At 37.9% G+C, this 16901-nt stretch overlaps 1 long non-coding RNA gene across 10 annotated transcripts in view; it reads left to right on the top strand.

The window, feature by feature from the left end:
- The window catches only part of LOC118170339, a 71968-nt gene that overhangs the window by 42051 nt on the left and 13016 nt on the right, over positions 1–16901 (top strand). For 6 of the 10 annotated variants that reach the window (XR_004752655.1, XR_004752654.1, XR_004752658.1 and 3 more), the window contains exon 4: positions 17–84. This is a non-coding gene — a long non-coding RNA (uncharacterized LOC118170339). Of the gene's footprint in view, positions 1–16; positions 85–13400; positions 13484–16901 lie in introns of all 10 variants that reach the window. The other 4 variants (XR_004752659.1, XR_004752657.1, XR_004752661.1 and 1 more) reach the window with 1 other exon arrangement.

Raw genomic sequence — 16901 nt, 5'->3', positions numbered from 1 at the left:
TGCTCTTCTGTTTTAGATGCAGAGAGTTGATTTAGAGCATTCTCTGAACCCATTTCTGAACCCAAAACAAGGCCCCAGCTACAGGTAAGAACTATACCCCTCTGAAAATAAGCACAAATACAGAGGACTGTTCAGCACATAACTGTGAAGTGTCCGTGCTAGGGTATGTTTGGCCGGCCACGCTAATTGCATCCAAAACCCCACGCCCACGTTTCTGCTGGCATTGCTCCATCTCCCCATTTACTACAGCTCTGCCTCTTTCCCTCTAATAGAGTCTGGCAGATTCTCCAATCCTACTATTTCTAATCCTGACATCCCTTTGCCAAATTGTGGAGCCAGCTTAGGGAAAAGGAAAACAAAACAAAGCAACCATCATCTTCAGCTGAAACTTACCCGCCTGCATGGCTTCCTTCCAACATGTATGCCAATGCCTGGTTGCTCCTGGAGCTACTGCAGGAGTTGGAAACTTGAGGGGAAGAAGAAAAAATACACAACAGGCTAAGAAATAAATGTGTTAGTGGCTTCAAAAGCAACAGCCATCTGTTTTCCTTACTCCCTGGCAGCCACAGGAGCTCCCTGCAGTGCGGATGGAGACTTGGCAGGTTTTTGTAACCCTGTTGAGCTTTTACTATCCCTACCAGCATCCCCTGCTGCTTCTCTGCACACCCTTAGACCAATTATACTTTGACTTTTTCCTGCTGCAGCATCATTGCTAATACAACCTTACACTCAGGAGCATGTTAATCAAATACCTTGTCAAAAACAGCAAAGTTCAACTACTGATTAAGCAATGAAAGTGCTTAAATATGGAATTAATATGATGTTGCAGCCATTCTGCATCCAAACCATAGGCAAACTGGTTTAAAAATATAGCTGAGGAAGAGTTTACACCTTTGAAAATGAACGTGCTTTAGCTCTGTGATAGCATGGTCTGACCTATATCACCCCACATTTCGAGAAATTCTGTTATAATTTTATAATGTTATAATTTTGTTATAATTTCCAAATATGTTATAATTTTATCTTGTTATAATTTCCAACTATGGATACCACTTGGAATTTTTATTTGCATAATGTTTCTTTCCTTTGCAGAAGCTTGCCAAGAAAAAAGAGAATGAAACCTATCACACAAATGCAACATAGAGGATTCAGGGACTTTATTGTCAAGTAGATTTGAACTGATTTTAATGTATTTCATTGCCATAAAATCAGAATAGAATTTACTTCCATGTTTATTATTAATATGTCTCATCATGGTTTTCTGTAGGTCAAATGTAAGGAAAGCAGCGAGTATTGGGAAAACGCAGTAGAGAAAAGAATGTAAGAACATACATCACCCACAGTAAGGAAACAGCTGCCCACAACCACAATCTTCCCTTAGAGTAGCAGCTTTTCAGTACCAGTTCTTCAAGGCTGTTTCTGTTCTCAGTTATCACAATTTTAATATAACTTAAAATCACTTCCTAGAGACTTAGTTATCCAGATTTTACAAGGCATTATGTGCTTTGGGGAAAACCAGAGTTCTGCATCTGTTGTGCAAGAGCAAGAGCAGCTGGTGTAGCTTACATAAAGTGGCAAATAGCCCAATGCAATAAAATGTAAGCATGTTCATAGCAAGAGCAACTATTGGCATAGAACAGATGCCAGAATGTGTTTCTACTTGGATCACAAATAATATGATATAAGATAAACAGGTCATAATGAAGACAAAACAACAGGATACATTTCCATAAATATGGGGGTGACAGATTCTCTTTGAAATTTAAATTTTCTTATTTGTTTATTATACATATATTTAGTGCTCCTAGTTACAAGGTCAGTGCTATCACCCAGATTTAAGCAAGCTGAAGTCCAATTAGTTGATTTATCTGTCAGTCACCTTCACTGTGTTTTTGTTGTTGTTGTTTTTTAACATCAGCATCAAAGCAGAACTAGCTAAACAGGACATGGAATCAGTGAATATTTATATATATTTGGGAATATCCTTTTTTTTTTTTGAAAGAGAAGGAAAGACAAAGGAAGGAGATTGTCTGTTCAAGCATAGAATCATTTAGGCTGGAAAGACCTTCAGTATTATCAAGTCAAACCATCAATATGACCTACCGAGTCCTATCACTAAGACATGTCCCTTAGTGCCACATTTGTTCTTTTCTGACTAGTGCTGCAATACCTTTAACCACAAGGCACACTTGGTTCACAGATTACTAAATGCTCTACTCCTGTATTAGCAGAAGGCTTGGATTTGGCTGCATCCCAACTGTAATATGCATTGTATAAATGTAAAGTTGTTGCTTACCTTTACGCTACAAGAAGAATTTCTGTGACATGGATGATGGAAAAGATGTGACCTGCTCAGGACTTCTGAAGCTACTGAAATATGGACTAAAAGTAATAACAATAGTCTCCATCACATCTGGATCCATTCTATCCATGGAGTTAGTGGCAGTTTTATCACTGACTGCAGAGGGTAGAGTTCCAGGCTCTATGTTTTCCATACACCTGCAAAAAGAAAGATGATCTTACGAAAATTCCATATGCTGTCAGAAGACTTCAGTAGTCCCTCCTAGTGGGCAGGCATTTACAAATCTCCTTTAAGGCTGTATTTTCTCTCTTTTCTCTTTTTTAAAGGAACATCCACTCAGTTCAGTTCTGCAAGATGAGGAAGCCCCCATTTTCTACTTAAACAAATGATCTTGCCAGAAATTCCTAGTATTTCAAATAATTAATCCCTTAGAAAATCTTTGTTTTCTTATCTTTAGAATCAACACAATCTATGGGCCTACAAATATGCATAGCCAGAGTCTTCAACCAACTCCACCTGTAAGCCACTGGCCAAGTTATTTGCCGAGGACTGAAATTCCTCCCTGGGTCAATATTGATAGATATGAGATAAAAAGAGGAAATATGGGAAGCAAAATGATTGCTTTGATTCATTTTCTCCACCTTTTTTGTGGGCAAAATTGTAACAATACTAAAATTTAACATCTTCCCTTTTGCATACTGATAGCAGCAGAAGCATGGCTTAACTATATGTGACAGTCAGAGTAACTCTTTGTGCGATACATTTAGTGTTCCGTGTTTAATGAGAGCTGAGGTATCTCCTGTACACTGTCCATAACAGTCCTTCTCTGAGTCACACATACAATGCAAGATGAGGCTCTAGAGGAAATATTTTCTTCCTTTCAGCTATGACAGTAACATCATCCAAAGTGAAATGAATGTTAGAATGACTCTGAAAAACAGAAAATAAAAGCTAGCAGAGGGAGCCGCCCCATTCTTCTGAGTGGATTAACCCAGCTTCCTAGTAATGATAATTTTGACATAAGTCTTTCGCTTATCTTTTAAGGTCAGATAACTTCCATGAGTAAATTCTCATTTCAGGGCGACAGGCAGATAAGTTTTGTGATGCAATGCTTAGCTCCTCTCATCTCCCCTCCACGTAACTTCCTAGTCAATAAGACACTAGTCCTAAGGGATCTACAGGAGCCCATGGTTGGATTGAAACCCACCACAACAATCAGCAAAACAATCCTACTGTTAATCTCTCCATAGTCCATTGTGAGATGTGCCCAAGTTTAGCCATTCCAAAGGCAAAAACTTATGTGTGTGAAAAGCCTGAAAGCATTGCACCACCTTCGTCCCTACTGCCCTCCTACAAGTCTGTCCCCTCTATTTAATACATTCATATATGAACAGAGACTAGAATCTGTAAGTAGAATTTTTACTCCCAAATGAAGGATTCACGTATTCATTGATAAAGGTTCCGAAAGTTGCTTTACTTCAAGAAAAACACCGTCGGTCTCCTCCTGGCAAGGAGTAATGCAACAGTGCTTCTGCATATCGGCTTGAACTGGTGGAGTGCTGGTCTACTGGGATGGAGGACAAAAGGTCCAGAGTGATTCTGTATCTATGCTTTTTTTAAAAAAAAGCACCCCTGTATTCATGCAACAAAATGTTCAGGAGGGTAGTGTTTTGTTTTGAGCTGTCAAAGGCAGGGAGAGGGATGGGAGGAGGATGGAAGATTGCCATGGAAAAGTTCAGAGTAAGTGACATTGGGCTCAGACCTGAACTTGAAGTTTATGTGCTTAGAACTCAGTGGAAAGGAATATGCTGAAAAGGAGCAGTGCTGTTGGATTTTAGCGCATACCTTTTGCCTCTAAAAAGGGCAAAGCAAAAAAGGGAGAAGAACATAAATTTCATTGTCTTTCCTCAAGCCAAGAAAACTGCTGCAGGAAGTTGGGTCTGCTGGTTGTCTGTGCCAGAGACTTGAGATATCCTCACTTCATTGTTTGATTTGATTTCCTTTTTTTTCTGAAGAAGGTCTGGACCCACAGCAGGACTCCCTGGAAAGAGGCTAATTTGTTTGTTTGAAGGGCATTGTTTGAAGACTATTTGTTTGGGTTTAAGTGTTACCAAGGGGTTGGACTTGATGATCCTTGTGGGCCCCTTCCGACTCAGGTTATTGTATGATTCTAAGTGCCAGAATAAATCGGACAATAGATTTGATTGCCCAGGAAAGGGACATGGAACAGTACAGCCATGCTTAGGCTTTGCCGCCAAGCCTCTGGGAAGGGAAGGGTGCTCAGAGGAAGAAATGCACTCTGCAGAGAAACAAACAAAAGTTTTTTTTTTGTTTGTTTGTTTTTTTAATTATTCAACAGCTGAGACTTTCAGCACACATGAGCCTCCTCTATTTGTACATAGGAACACCTGCACAGCACATCAGAGCCCAATGACACAAAGTTATACATTATGGTCTGGATTGTGGTTTAGAGGCTTAGCCCTTTCTCACTTGTCAGGAGGAATGAGGAGTTGTTCTGCTGGTATTTTAGTATTTTAGCACAAATGCCTTCTGGGGCTTAAAAAACATTTCCTGTAGCAACAAGTACCTGATAGGTTCAATGGGTGCAGTTTGAACTTGGCACTCACCAGCAGATCTAGCACGTGCTGTAAAGGAATGGGGCTTGGGACCATACACCTATCACCCTCAGCAGGCTCATAGCTTTCCATGCTGCCTTTTCTGTCACAGATCCAGTGTAAATCTGACCCTGCTTAGGAAGAACATCTCTTACAGCAGAGACTCTGCTCCCCGGGAGAAAGTGAAGGAAATATTCTTTGAGCTTACTCTATCCTAAAGTATTCAGATTACTGATATAGCTACCAGCTGCTATGATAGTTTGAATAATATAAACACCTGCCTGCTGCAATGAGACAACCAAAGCGATACACATTTGGCCACCATACAGCTGGAAATTACTTTTCAGCACTACAGAACCAGTTTGTACAGTTACAAACAAGTAAGCTATAGCTAAAAGATAGGATAATCCTTTTCTGGTCTGACAGCCACCCAATTTTCTGGATGCATATATGTTTTTTAAATGGTCACTTTAGCTCTGCATTGCAGTTTGTTTGAAGCCAAGAGCTTATTGCTGTAAGAAAACTGCATTCCTTTGGGTTAATATTTCACTTGACAGGAATCCTTTCTGGCTGGAGATTGATTATGCAAACAGGTTTGTATCTCATTGTTTCCAGGAACAAGATTTTTTCAAACCCTTCTCAAACACAGCTGAATCAAAACTTATACTACCTAACTCTGTGCCCAGAGTTATTTAAATCCATAACTCCAAATGTACTCCTTTCTCTAAGAATATTTATTTACTTTAGTTACTTACTACTGAACTACCATATATGTATATTAATCACAGATTGGATACCATAAAACCATCTGGTTTCAGAGGTGATACATAAAAAGCCATGAGAATTATTTGGTCTCAAGGGGACAAATCCCTTTCTTTTCCATTTGGGACTATCTCACCTCACTGTGTCTAGTCCCATGTCAGGAAATTTATCTTCCAGCTACATTTATTAACATCTTCTCTGAGACAACACAAACATAACATAAAACAAAAATATCACATGCCGCTACATTACTTAATCTTTTATTCCTGTCTTTGTTGTCACTAACAAAGAGCTGTGCCTTTCTTCTGAAAGCTTTACATGGGTGACCACAGTCCATATCATATCTTACATACTGTGGGCAGTGGAACAACTTGGGTTTTAAGCTCCTACTTTTTACTTTTACTTTTGTTTTCTGGAGTTAACTTTAAGGAAGTACACCAGAAATTTGAGCATTAAGCTGAGGCTGAGAATAGAAACACTGGAAAAATAATAATTGAGTCAGAAAAGCCAGTAAGCAAATCAAGTTAGTAAGATGAATAAGGCCAATGAATCACAGAGAAATTATAAACTACATGTTGACAAGTAGGGTTTGCTTTTAGAATGCTTTTGCATTTTGTAGAATGCTTACTTCTCTTTCAGTGCTTTGAGTCTCCTAACAGCAAATCTTTACTGAAAAATGTCTGTAGTGAACATTAACAAGATGTTTGCTTCAACATCTTTCTAGGCCAAGTATACTTCGCCTACAAAACCTCAGTTCAGCTCTATTCAGGACTATTGCTCTTTGGCTTCCAAGGGAATGCATCATTCATTACCCAGCAGCAATGTTGTAAAAAAGCTAGAACAAACTATTATTCTGTATCACTTACAAATAATACTAATCATAAATACTTGTGATATACAATTATATATCAGAAAAAAAAAATCTAATATTAGTTATTTGTAGGACTAACCTTAGAACACCTCTTCAAAACATATCTAATTCCCTCTATTCTGCAATGTGTCAGCGATAGAGTTAAGAAGGGAGTCTTGAGTCCTCACCCTCATAAATACAGGCAGGAGTTTCCGGTCCACACACTACCAGTGAAATCAATGCAGCTTGCACCGTCCCCTTCTTGGCCGTCTCAAAGACAGACAAGGGATGACTCAGAGCATATTGCTTATTTCCTCCTCTACCCTCTGTTCCTGAGGAAGCCACAGCCCTCAGTATCACGTAGTATGATATGCATCAATAACATGATTAAAACGTCCCTCAGGCCAGTAACAAGGGCTGTTGATGTTAGGAGAATAGATGAGCATTCTGGGTCACTCAACTTGCTTGTCCTGTCCTGTTACTGGACTTGTGCACACCACATGACAGAGAGTGTCTGAATTTTCATCAAATTCTGGATAAGTCTTATCACACAGTGAGAAGCCATATCCCATTATCCTCAGGTACCTCTGTAAGAAACTCTGTGGCTTCTTCTACCTGAAATGCTGGGCATCACTAAGGCTGGGCATCACTATTTAGGGACTAAAGTCCCTGCAGATGTACTCCTCTATCCTCAATGTCAGTAGAACAAAAAAATAGAGTGGTTTAATTCCATCTTGAGTTTCAATCACAGTGCTTCAGCCAGGCACATGGGTTTTATATATAGAAAACTGAGATTAAGGACTACATTGACTAAGACAATTTAGCAGAAATTCAGCTTCCTGGATAATGGGCTCAGCATGCTCCTCCCCTTTTTTATTTACTGAGAATACTTTCCTTTTTTTTCCACAAGAGACGCAGGCATTGGGTTAATCCTTCAACTCCTACAAAGGAGACAAGCAGAATGCTGAAGGAATTGCTGTGAGGTGGCTGGGCACCATTCACTCATTATGTGTCATATATCTCTCAGTCTTCAGATAGTGCAATGCAACTTTAAAACACCCATCAGAGTCAGAAATACAGTTGTGGACAAAGGTCAAAGGCAGGTAGTTTACAATCCAGCATCTAATTTGTTCCTTCTAGTTATGCAGGAGAAAGGAATCCTCATGTTTATCCTACTTCCTTCAACAGAACCCGCTCCACTGACATGGAGCAAGTACCACTAGGCCTCACCATAGGTAAGGAACTTACGGCTGTCTCATTCTCCAAGTCCTGCCAGATTTGTGCACGTGTTAGTAAACTAAACATTTGTGACTCAGTCCAAAGCTAGCTGTTACTACTTATTCCCACTGATTTCTATCAGTTTGGAATCAAGACTTGCCTTAAAAGAATTCTAAGTCATTAGGATAACATTGCCTTCTACCTCTTTTTATTGCATCAGTATTGTGTTGTGAGAAGTGTTCAGTTTCTCTTAAATTACTTCAAATCTATCCAAAACAAGGCTAAACAAGGGACAGGGCTTGTACTGAGGAGGAAAGCCTAGGGAAATGTGCATTTTCTGTTCTTATAAATATACTCCAGTGGCAATTAGTTCCCAAAGTGAGCAGAATCTTAACAATGCTTAAGATAAAAGACCATCAAGACAGAAAATATTAATGGACAACAACCATACCGAATAAAGATCTTTGGATACATAAAAAATGATATATGAGTGCCTAGCTGGAACACATATTTTACAATTTACCTAAGCCCCCCATCATCTTTGGATACATGTACATAAATACAACCCACTCTAGAGTGTGGCCATGCTGATGGACGTTCAGAGGCCGTCTGCCCCTCAAGCCACAGCAACCCCTCCAAGTGACAGTGGGCAAGGACCAAGTGGCCTTGCTCGGAGCAGAGCTGATGGGGGAGTACAGCCCCACTGCAGCCCCACTTTTTAAATTTCTCACATTTGGTTTCATTCAGAGTGGGGCAGAACCAAAACCTCTCACACATTCTTGTTAGAGGCAATCAATTCCACACATTTTTTTCAGACCAAAGCCAGAGTTTTATGAATCAGAAGGGGCGGGCAACACTGGGGGAATGATTCCATTATTCAACTATTTTAGCATTTTACTAGTCTTTGAACTTTTGCAGATAAATTGGATTACAGGAATACTTCTAGGAAACAGCAATGCATTATTTGATAAACACCTTCTCAGGTGTTTGTCTACAGAGAGGGAATTTGAGTGGTACTGTTTAGCCTTTATTAACTCTAGTGTTTTCAGCCACAGCTGTGCAGAGTGATCTAGATGAAAACAAATGCAAATAAGCAGAGTTTAAACATGTCTAATGTGAGCAATGCACTCACACTGTTTATGCTATTCACACACATACCAAACAAGCAAGTTTACCTGCTTTTTTATTTGCTGTTTACCCTTATGCAGCTTGTACTATACAACTGTCTTAACATGTATTGACATGTTGAATCCCTATGTAAAACACTAAGAGGTGTCTTTCCTTCACTGCATGTGTACTGGACATTATACCCATGCAAAGCAAAACAATAAATTGCTCTTCTCATTTGTTTATGCTGCCACCCTGACTTGATAGTGCTTCTGCTCCTTTCCTACTTGTTTTACAAAGAAAAGAAGAAAAAAAATAACTGAGAAAGCAACAAGGGATATGGATCTGTATGTACATAGCTTTCCAGTTTTGTTTAGCTTGAAACAAAAGAATTTTTTAATCTTCAGCAATTAAGATATGAACAAGAAGAACAAAGGATACAGAACAAAGGACTATGCAAATAAGATGGAAAGGGCAGTACCCAGTTTTCACCTGTCCTAACCATCTAGAGCAGGCAATAGCTTTCTGTTGCGAAATGATCGTCGTATCGATGTGAAAATTTTAATTATAGTTATTTTTGTTTGTAGTGTGGCCAATCTGAAACATCTGTAACCCAGTTGACTGAAACATTCACAACTAGAATGATATTAAATTTGTTCATGTAGATACAGTGCTACAGAGTGCTTGCAATACTTCGCCCCTTGAAGAACTGGGAGTCAGATCACAGAATGCACATGGTCACTCAAAAGCAGCACTAGAATAATTCTATCAAAGCTTTGCAACCCAAATATACTTTTATAATGGCTACTACTAAAACATATTTTCCCTTTGAACTGATTTGTTTGACCTCTATACAAGGATTGCTGACTTGGAACAACTGGTGACTCCAAATGAGGACACTTGCATGGCCAATTACCTGCACATGTCCGAGCCAGGCTCGGCACATAGAGGTGCACCTGGGATGGAAACAGGCAATTACAAGAACCAAAGCATTACTGAGAGCAGGTGAAAACAGAGGTGGAGCTGAAACAAGTTTTTTTTTTAATTGTTTAACTGGATGAAAGAGCAAACATTTTAAAAAAAGGGCAAGGTCTTGGAGACCTTAAGGGTGGAGAAAGCCACATGAAAGGATTAAAAATGAAGTTATAGCAACTTAATTTTACAAATAAAGGTTTATTAACCTGATAAAGTTGTGAAGGAACTAGTTTTAAATAGTAAGTAAAGGATGCATGTATATGTAAAAAAGGTAAGTGCAAAATGTTTACCATTTGAGTCAGTCAGTCAAATTTTGCTGTTGGACAGAGAGGTAAGAACTTCTATTAACTTCATAGAAGAGGTTGTTCATTTATGAAAAAAAATTCATTTGTTGTTCATTTACTAAAGCTGTCTCAAGATTTTATACAAACAAATACAAATTAACTGTCCTATTTTAGTGACATAATTTGGAGAACTAGGTAAACATTTTAATGACAGTTCTAGAAGGCTGAAAAGGCAAAACAAAACTTTAAATACAAATTAACTCAGGTTAGAGGGAGCTGCTGCTCCAATATTAGAAATTCAGCATAAGGAAGAAAAATATTTTTCGTATGCTACTGGAAGAAAATTGTAGCTGCAGAAAGGTTCTGTTTGCTTCTATCTTTATAAAGGAGATAGAAACTTCCTGAGGAGCAAAAATAAATAAACCATTGTTTGTTTCTTTGTATTCAGTTTCAAAAAAGTTTCAAAAAATTAATTGTTTTCATGAAAGTTTTGTATTAATACAAACTCACCAAACCATTACTACTCTAGGGAGGGTATAGCAGGATCCAGCTTTGTCAAGGATGAGGCTTCTCTGCAGCCACATGACTGCTCCTTGATTGCAGGAGTAGCGCTGATGGGTTACAGCCATCTTACATCTCCCAGAAAAGGCACCTGCAGTCCAGGTGCATTTCTGGTGAAAGCTCTAGTCATAAACAAAGTCACCTCTGTACCACATCTCTTGGTGGTGGAGAGGATGAAGAGACAGCTGTGCAGTCAAATCACTTGACAGGACTTTGTGGGTCCCAGTGAGAAGGGTCAAGTGCTGATGATGGAGCAGGTGATTTAGGAGACCATACTAGGGACAGAAGGGTACTGTTTCTGCTACAAAACTTAAATTGAACCAAAATTAGATCGTACTAATGGACTCTGGAAAGGAATGCCCATTACAGTAATATTAGACATTACAAGGAGCAAAACAAGAACTTTAAAAACAAGATCTTTCATATTAGCAGGAGATGGTACTTCAACCCCAACAAATCCCTGTGAGCAGAGCAAGAGGTTTTATTCCTTATCCCAGAGTAATAATAAGAAATTATGTATGGGTTTCTAAGACTAGATTCTGACCCTTAAGGAAACGGTCAATCTCTCCCTAAGCTAAATTCATAATCTTCTAAGTTTTTATTATGTCTAATCCTGGTTCTTTTTGCAGAGCTGACTCATGGGTTTAGCAAATATGTGGTTAATTATACTCTTCACAAACAGTCTTTTTTCATGTCTTGATCCATCCTAAGTAAATTAAATTAAGGGGAAAATATATGATTCTGCAATTATAAATTGCATTATGATCAAGCTAATATTAAATTTGAATACATTAATGCTACATAGACAACTCTAATTCTGACTGCTTCTAATTTTAAAGTGCTTGATTTTCCAATAAATTTTATTTCATTTTAATATGCATAGGAAATACAGAATTTGCATGAAACTTCCTGCACTTACAAAAAGAAAATCTGTTGGATAAAAACAGATTTTAACCATGTGGAAGTAAGTTTGTGGTTTACATGCTCGCAAGGGGTCATCAGTAACAGCAGACCTTTAGATCTATTTTTTTTAAGCCTTTGCTAGTTGAGTTCAAAGAACAACAGAAAGCTAGACAAGGCTACTTTTACCAGTTTGGACCACCTACTTTGCCAGTGGGTTTCACAGCTGTTTGCAGCATCTGTAAACCCCAGCACAGACCTGCTGGGTTCTCCTCTGAATTTTGGGAAATGAGTTTTTCTTTAATGGTCACATTCAGCTCCTGTTTCACACAGTATTATTCCTTTGCTCGTATCCTGTAAGATAACCCCCATCTGCAGCCTGTGCCATCAAGTCCTGCCCATTCCTTGCACCCTCTGCTTCTTACTCTTCTCTTTTTCATTCCCTTGTGCTCTGGTCAGGTTGCCTTCCACTTCTCTTTTACACTGTCTGGGCGTTATAAGTTGGAAGACTAAAGTAGAGCCCTGGCACTGTAAGGGCCTCAGCCCTTTGTTGAAGACTGAGGAATCTTCAGCCAGCTTCACCACCAGCCTCTGACTGAGCACCTGCAAGTAGGCAGACCTACAGTGTTTATTTCTCTCAGTCTGAGATGTCAGAGGGTTCTTGCCCTCTTTTCTGAACATTGCTTCAAAATATAGAAGGTAGAAGCATTTGAACAAAATGGCTGTGTGTATTTAGTAAGGACAAGATGGAATATTTTCCCCTAACTGGATCTTGGAAATGACTTTTCTCTTATTGAACATCTCTGCTCTCTAGAACTTTCATCTCTACTCTGTGCAGAAGGAACTCTTTTGGGAAAGGTATTTTATTTTGTCACTGAGGTGGATTGATGAGCTGGAGCTTGTTGTACCTGATGTTTTTTGTGACTGCATAGCACACTCTGCATCTGCCACTGGAAAGTCCCCCTCAAGAAGTAAGGCCCACTGATTTTTGTTCCTGTTATAGAAATGGCTCTAAAAATGGGTATGACAAACTGTGTTGGTATGATCTTGTACCTTAGAGACTGCTGGCTTCTTTCTGTTGGGAATTTTTCTTTCCCACTTGCTATGAAATCAGCCTTTTGGCATTATTGTAGCATTTTCTTTACCTGATTCACCTAAAGTTGTCAGATAATTTTCTTTGGTTCACGCAGCATCTTTAATTTTGCCATTAAGGTTTTTGGTTTTCATCCCACAGAATTTCTGAACAGGTGATACTAATACAGCTTTGTCAAGTGGTTTTGACTATTTTCTTCAATGTTAAAAAGGAATGTATATAATATAAACAAATTGTTTCATTTAATCTTATATTGCCCGTATCATTTATTTGTCATTTGTATGTCCTCTTCCATTAACTCTTCCTAACTGACTCTGAAATGGTGGGCTTGAAATCAAAGTGCAAGAATTGTACTTTGATCAGGCCACTGATGAGTTATCAGAATGTATTAAACCATGTCTGCCCTGCAGTGACAATGTATTGTTCCCAATGTAATATTAATACTCACCAGCTAGTACAGCTGTTCACATGCTGTACTAAGCTGTACTCCACTGATACAAGGTACTGTTTTCTGTCTAATATAAATAGTTATATTAGCTTTGGACCAAGAAAAATTGGGAATCTTATATAGTTTCCTTTGTGTTCTCTTTCGTCTGTTATTGGAAATTTTACTCTTGAAAACAGTCTGATATGGCAGTGTATATAACTTGCAAGAGTGCGGCATCGTAGGTTTTGCAGAATATATTTAGCATTTCTGACCAGTTATATACATGGCTAACTCACTATTTTTAAGGACGAGGTCCATTCTACAGAACCTTAGCCTAACCCAAAATATTACCCACATGATGTTTGCTTAGGTCTGTGAGCTCATCACAGGTACTGTGTCTTGGCTTCCTTTTTTGCCTTCTATCTATAATTCCTTTCTTAAGTTCTTTTAGTATTGGAGTGAATCACAGATTTTATTTATTTCTGGAGCATCTCAGATTTTTTTTCCAAAGTCAGGAGTTCAATTTGCATTTACTTCAGACTCCCCTCCATGAATCTTTTGTTTCTTGCAGCTTAACCTTAAAGTTCTTTTTCACCTCTCCAAAAGCCATATTGGTCCAGATCAAAAGTTTGTGATAGCCAATTATCTTTGTCATTGTCCATGGTGAGCAGCAAATGCCTGGGGAAAAATGAAACAGGAATGCTTTGACTATCAACCAAGAGTATTTTAGATATTAGATAATCTCCAATTTACTTACAATTTACTTTTTCATTTTGATTCACGCAACTGGAAATAAATGTTCTGCTAGACTGAGTTTCAGGAACAAAATGTAATTTAGTTCCCTTTCTTCTACTTTAGATGTCCTGTTTGCATGAGGAGGATACCATAAAGAGGCATAGTCACCGATAAATTCAAACCAAGATAGTGTATAGGTAAGAGATGAATGTTTAAGAACTAGTGCTTTTATCTTGTCGAACTGTGCACTGAGATTAATCTTTAACATTTTATAATTCTATGACGCATGTTGGATTATGACTCAATGATGACGTTTGAACTATCCATACAGTGCAAGCTTGAAGTCTCCTGTATAAGAGAAGTTAAATATAATGAAAGTAGAAACAAAACAACAACAAAAAAGTCTCCAGGAGGTCCCCTTTTCATATTGTAATGTGCAGTAATGACTCAAGAAAAGTAATGAAGAGAATGACACAGCGAAAAGACCAAGTGGGTATTTTGGTTAGTTCCTGGTACAACTAAGGAAACCACAAAACCACATCAATCCCTAGTCTGTTTAACCAGTTACAACAGAAAACAGTAGTTTTGTTTCTAGAACTGCAAACCACTAGAATAAAGAAGGTTTAGTTTATTCTCAGGAATTAACCTAGATTTTTTTCAGAATTCTTTTGGTATTTAAAACTAACATGGCATGTACAGTGCTTGGTTGTGACATGAGGCAAGCCATCCAACCACTGGTATCACATATACCACATGAACTTATTCCAACTATTTTCCACTTTTTCCAGATGGAGTAAAATTACTTGATTAATTCAAGAATAAACACATCTCCTAGCCATGTTTTATGTCATACAACAAAGAGAAAAGGTAGTTATCATTGTATTTAAATAGTCAGGTTTTATTTTCATTATCAACCATTTCATAAAATAAACAATGAGTAATACAATTTGAGAAAAAAAGATTGTTCTTGGCAGTTCTAAAGTGATTCTGTATAGCTGGGCCTGATGCCTACAGACAATGCTGTTTTCTTTGCTTAAGCATTATACTATGACTTTATTGATATGATTCTTACTCGGCAGCACCAATGTGCAGCAGACACAAACAAACATGCTTCTGCCCCACTGGTTTGGAACAGTGTTGAGATCAGTAGCCAGTATTTCAGCCAAGTGCTTGAGGGATCTTGAATTTGGTGGTTGTGTCCAGCTGTTCTTGTGAATGACAGTGCTGACCCAGAAGGGGCCCTGAGAGCTTTCTTAGTGGTTTCCACAAAGCTGCTTCTCAAAGCACATATGCAAGATGTTGCAGGATACTCTCATATCCCTACAGCAGGACAGATATGCTCCATTTCTTGGAGTCATTGGAGGACTATAAATTAAAAGGAAGGATGGCATGTTTAGAAAGTCAGCCTTACACCATTACTGGTCTCTCTGCATTCAGTTCTATTGGCTTCTGGGTATGCAACAGTGGAGCTGTATAAACAGCTGCAGCACAGCCAAGAATCCAGAAACATAGCTGGAAATGTTTTTGGCTTCTGAAAACATCTGAACCTTGTGAGTATAATTAGATCTTTCTGCAAATGGAAAGCTGAAGAATGGCATTTTTCTTTGACGCAGTTCATAGTCAAACCGCTCCTAGTTGTAAGTATAGCAGTATTTTAAATCAGTCACTGCTCTCTTTAAGCTGGAAATAACCTAGAAGCACATCAGTGTTTGACATCTATAGCTGTAACAAAATGGCTGAATGGTTAGCATTCTTCCTGCCACAGATCCCGTCTGTTCTTCTTTTTCTGCCCATAAAAGTAAAGGTTATCTAGAAATTAGCTCACATGTTATTGCATAAGAACAGTAATTTATTGACCAAATATCTGTCAGGAACTGGGATTTTTTTCTCTGTTTATAAATCTTTTAATAACATAATAAGCAGAGCAAATGTATATTGGTCATCCAGATAAGAGTTTGTGACAAAACCAATACTTTTTCATATATTCATTATTCAGAAAAGAGAATAATGGGGAAAACCAACATTAAGATAACCAAATCCAGAAAGATACTGAAGAATATCAGAAAGCTTTAATAATGGTAGGAGACTGATACTGAAATATCTAGGTCCCTCAACTTTTCCAAAGTATCTGTAACTATATGATACAATACAATAATTTAATTCTGAGATTTGTTTATATAGGTGATTGTCTAAAGTGCTGGCAGTCTGAAGAATGACTACAACCTGTTTTGACAATGTACTCAAAGCTAGTCCTCCATTTGGATGTGATTCCTAGGGAAACAGATAGTTCTCATATGACATTCCAGCTATCTTATTACACTCCTCTTAAACTGATTCCTCTTGATGACTGCTTGGTGAGAAATATTTTTGAAGTCTTCTGTTATTCATCACTAGAGTAGATGATAGTTTAATGTATTCATTGTTGAAGGAAGAAAACATTTGTGTCATTGTATCAGGACTTCTCAAGGTAAAAATGGTCAAAATGTGTTAATCCTTCTCCTCTTTCCTTTCATAAGAATTCAGATAGTCTCCTGTTAACAAAACAATGTCTTCCAAAGAATAAAGGCAATTTTAGAATAATAAAAAATAGCTTTCCTAGTCTAAGTGTCTAAATAAATACTATAAGTTAAAAGTTATATAAGTTAAAAAGGAAAAGAAAATCACTCCTATTTTCTGAACAATTTTATGGGTAATTTTTAATAAAGAAGTTTCAGGAAAGTCTCTTCATAGGATGTTCTAATGAAGTGTTAGATTCCACCTCTTAAGTAATGATTTGTAGAATTGGCTTTTGCTAAGTACTTTTACACTACTGACATCAATGGTCGAGTCTTTTACCATTGAACTTTTAATATTGCTGTGGGTACATTGTTTAAAAGTAATTCTAAAAGTCACAAAAGAAAAACATTAATACTATTAAATGCCGCTAGCATACTAGAAATACTGAAAAATGTATCTCTTAAAATATTGATCTTTAAAAAGCCAAAATGAGGCTTCCTTTCAAGGACTTTATTTTTGAATTGTGAAGAGCTTATGCAGTATTTTTGTGAACTAAAAACTGTTATGAGTGCTGGG

The sequence above is a fragment of the Oxyura jamaicensis genome, chromosome 7, assembly GCF_011077185.1.
Source record: "Oxyura jamaicensis isolate SHBP4307 breed ruddy duck chromosome 7, BPBGC_Ojam_1.0, whole genome shotgun sequence".
Classification (NCBI taxonomy): domain Eukaryota; kingdom Metazoa; phylum Chordata; class Aves; order Anseriformes; family Anatidae; genus Oxyura; species Oxyura jamaicensis.
Note: the sequence above shows the minus strand (reverse complement) of the source record. Positions and strands in the feature narration are given on the sequence as shown.